Below are 4,495 nucleotides of genomic sequence, written 5' to 3'. Positions count from 1 at the left end.
ACTTATGTAAATTTCCTCGTAGCCAAGCTCAAACCCCTCTAATTTGTCAAAATTCCCAAAATAGCCTTCAAATTTTTAAAATTCCCAAAGTACCCATGTATCTATTTTGATTGGATTAATCAAACTTTTCTAATTTTTATTTGTTTTTGACAATTGAGATGCATTTTGAGTGGTTAGCATGTATTTTGTCACATATTACCTCACAAAACAAGCGATTATGTCCACAAAGATAACACATAAGTGTAGTTATCAACAAAATGTCAATCATTGAAGAACAAGAATACATCCTAATTCCTCTCTGTCCTGCCACACATTGGAGAGAGAGAGAGAGAGAGAGAGAGAGAGAGAGAGAGAGAGAGAGAGAGAGAAGGAGAACAACAACAAGAAGAAGAGTATTTTAACGTCGTAGGAAACTATCCCTAGAGATCTCAAAGATCTATTTGACGAGGAGAGTTGAACTCAAGACCTTTTATTCAAGAGGAAAATGGTGTGAGAGAGAGGGAGAAATGCTTGCAGGTATGTTGTACACATTTAAAAAAGAGTTATTTTGCCGAATCACGAAAGATGCAATTGAATAGCAGGATGGACGCAGGTGGCTGCAAGAGCCAAGATGCGGTAGCAAAGGAGTGCCCAGGCATGCGCAGGTGGCGAGTGCAAGGCCAAGAGGATAGGCGTGATAGTTGAGGAGTGCACATGCCTCTGTTGCGGACATGCCCTGCTCATTTTTTTTTATAGTATTGAGATGGATTTCATTTCTGGAGGACAAGGCATTTTGGTGATTGTTGTGTGCCAATTCCTTCTTATGGTAGGACCTGAATATACAAGGTAGTGTGGTATCGAGACACTAGAGCCATTAAGAATCTTATTTCAGGGTGGCATAAACTATCTGGGGAGTTTCCTGTTTGATCCTTTGGGGTTAATCGAGGATCCACTTACCCTTGAATAATTTAAGGTGAAGAAGATAAAAAATGGGTGCTCTTGCCATGGTACCATGGTTGGGTTTCTATGTGCAAGCAACACTTACAAAGAAGGGGCCTCAAGAGAACCTACTTGACCACATTCAAGTTCCTTTTCGCAAAACATTAGCAGCCAATAATTTCTCTACATTTTGAGAAACCCGTTTTCTTAATGGTTATTATGTTGCACACATGCCTAGCGGTGTAAAAGCTACAACATAAGCTACAACATATTGGGAAATAAGATGACTTGGTCTCTGGTCTTTTCTATGCACTATGTGTGCACATATTGGTTTCTTAGTACCAAAGAGAGAGAGAGAGAGAGAGAGAGAGAGAGAGATAGATAGATAGTTCTATTATCGTCCTGGGAGGTCAAATATGACCTATGGGACCAAATGAACATGTCACGTGGTGTGAGTGGAGTTCATAAGTGACTCTCGATGCTCAAAAATGGCTGAAATGAGCGTCGCAATAGAGAGTCCACATCGTGGTTGGGAGAGGAAGGTATGTAGGGAGAGCTCATGGCTGAATATATGGGGAAAAGAGGACCTAATGTGGTCAAAAGCTGAGCACTCAAGTAGTGTGTGGTACTCACTCTCTCGCACTTGACGAGGGCATAAGGTGCAAAGTCGATGACACTCCTCGCCAGTGCCCCAACGTCCTGTCTCGCAGCGTAGAGAATGGGAGCTAAGACGAATGGAGGCAATGGTGCGGATCGCACTCAACGGGATGGGCTCAAGGATGTAGGAATGGGTTCGGTTACCTCGTTCCGAGAAGAAGAGAGATTTGTAGTTTGGGGCAACGTGTGTGGTGTAATGGCTGAAGCGAGAACCTCCAGATTTCTCCCAAGCCATGATACATTGGCGTTGTAAGAAGGCCTCATTAACTTGGGAGTCGATCGACGCATCCTTGACCAAGTGACATGCATCCCATCTTCCAAACCATTTCTTGATATCAAGAGAGAGAGAGAGAGAGAGAGAGAGAGAGAGAGAGAGAGAGAGAGAGAGAGAGAGAGAGAGAGAGAGAGAGAGAGAGAGTTCTTGTTCCATCGCCACATAGCTGCCTAGGATCCTCTACACATTGCCGGAGGGCTTGAATTGATGGTTAGAGCACGCATGTCCTCTCCCCACCCGGCCACCAGGGTTCAAACCCGCTTTTGCTAACTGGAAGTGATTGAGTGGTAAATTTGTAAAGCTAGGTTTTTTTACGAGCAGTCAGCATTTGGGCAATTTCGACGTCAACAGCTCAAGCATCTCCAGCTCCTCGGGTAAGTTCACGCTTCCCTGTGTGTGTGTTCCTTCCAAAGCCGATCAAGTAGGCCTTTGATTCCCCTCTCAAAGCTTTACTCCCATTTCAAGCAGACTCGATACATTAGTTCCAGCGAGGCAGGTCTTTCGACATCTGCACTAGAAGAGCTCCCAACTGCAGCGCCATCTCAGCGGTAGTGTAGCAAGCAGCATCTCTCCCCTTAGAGCAGGTATTATCCACTGTGGTCTTTTTTCTTATTATCTTTCCTCTCAGAGCAGGTATTATCCACTGTGGTCTTTTTGCTTATTATCGGCTGCAGATCTGCGCTTTTTTTAAAGGTTATTTCTGCGCTATTGCAAAGGTTGTTATTTGTCATTATGCATTATCAAAACACCCATACCAGAATACGAAGGGAAAACTAGAGTGCTTCGTTGCCCATATTGGCATCTTGCGTATAGCCACAGGCCTTCAAGATGCATGCATATGTGATTGTAGGTGGAGAGAGGCCGTCGCTTGGAGTCCGCTGAAAACAGCCGAGAACTTTCTGACCCTACTCCTGTTGTGTGTGAGGCACTCGCTTCGCATTTTCTGAAAACACCCTAGAGCTTTCGAGCCCAGCTTTCATTGTGCACTTCCCACGATCAGTGCTGACATTCCAAACACAAAGCTCCTGAAGCAATTTTTTTGCTTTCTCAAGCGCACAACATTAGGCATACATATCGACCAAGACAGTATTAAGCACGGCATATTTTTTGACAATGTAATTTTTGTACCCATATCAACATCTTGCGTAGAGCGACATGCCTTCAAGATGCTTGTGTAGGTAATTGGACTTTGAGAGTTCTGGACCTGCTCTTGTTGCGCAATCCCGCAATTAGTGTAGTCCTTGGAGGAGGTGACATTCCGGATAGGAAGCTCCTCCTACACTTTTTGTGCTTTCTCAAGCACACCACATTTGGCATACATATCAACCAAGACAGTGCCAATCACGACATCTTTTTTCAGCAGCCTTTGAATAACAATATATTCCCACAATCAATGCCTTACAAGAGCCGACATTCTGGACAGCAAGCTCCTCAAGCACTTTTTTATGCTTTCTCAAGCGCACCATATTTGCCATGCATATCGAGCAAGATAGTGCTTCCTTGCCACGCAATACCACTAAAATTGATGTGAATTTTTGTGTTTTTCCAAGCGCACCATATTTGGCATGCATATCGAGCAAGATAGTTCCAAGCACGACCACTTTTTTCAACAGTCTCTGACTTACTGTGAAGTTTTGTGCCTCATATCAGCGTCTGCGTGTAGCCCAATGCCTTCAAGATGATGCATAGGTGATTGCATCTGGACAGAGGTCCTCGCTTTGCATCTGCTGAAAACAGCCTAGAGCTTTCTTTCCCTGCTCTTGTTGTGTGTGTCCTGCAATCAGTTTTCACGCGGTTCTGAGTAGTAAGCTCCTCGAGCACCTGTCGAAAATAGCCCAGAGCTTCCTTGCTGGGCATATCCTACAGTTTGTGCATTCCAAAAGACGACATCCCGCACCACATTTGGCATACATATCGACCTAAACATTTCCAAACACGCAATTTTTTGCAACAGCCCCTGACTAACAATATCAAAGTTAATTTTTAAGCCCATATTAACATCTTGCATAGAGCCACATGCCTTCAAGATGCACATGTAGGTGATTGCATCTGGATGGAGGCTCTCGCTTTGCATCCACTGAAAATAGCCTAGAGGTTTCTCTCCCTGCTCCTATTGTGCATATCCCACAATCAGTTAACGTCGTTTCGAATAGTAAGCTCCTCAAGCACCTGTTGAAAATAGCCCAAAGCTTCCTGGCCTGGCCCTTGTCGGGCATATCGTGCAATCAGTGCGTTCCAAAAGACGACATCCAGCAGCACATTTGTCATACATATTGACCGAGGCATTGCAAAATTTTTTTGCAACAGCCCCTGACTAACAATTTCAGAGTTAATTTTTAAGCCCATATCAGCATCTTGCGTGTAGCCACATGCATTAAAGATGCACGCTTATGTGATTGCATCTTGAGAGAGGCCCTCGCTTTGCATCTAGTGAAGACAGCCAAGAGCTTTCTGGCCCTGCTCTTCTTGCGCACATCCCACAATCAATGCTGACATTCCAGATAGGAAGCTCCTGAAGCAATTTTTGTTCTCTCTCGAGCGCACCACATTTGGCATACATATCGACCAAGAGAGTGCCCACATAGCTGACAAACGTTAAAAAAGAGGATAGTCACATGGATGCTTGCCCATCTCTTGTTGTGCACA

General features: G+C 44.4%; 1 pseudogene; it reads left to right on the top strand.

Moving 5' to 3' along the window:
- The first annotated feature begins 582 nt into the window (after positions 1-582).
- Positions 583-2,540, top strand: LOC147462621 (uncharacterized; annotated as a pseudogene).
- Positions 2,541-4,495: the final 1,955 nt, after the last annotated feature.

Source organism: Adiantum capillus-veneris, chromosome 2, assembly GCF_014529385.1.
Source record: "Adiantum capillus-veneris isolate H3 chromosome 2, ASM1452938v2, whole genome shotgun sequence".
Lineage (NCBI taxonomy): Eukaryota > Viridiplantae > Streptophyta > Polypodiopsida > Polypodiales > Pteridaceae > Adiantum > Adiantum capillus-veneris.
The sequence above is the reverse complement of the archived record's forward strand: the minus strand, read 5'-3'. Positions and strand labels throughout refer to the sequence as shown.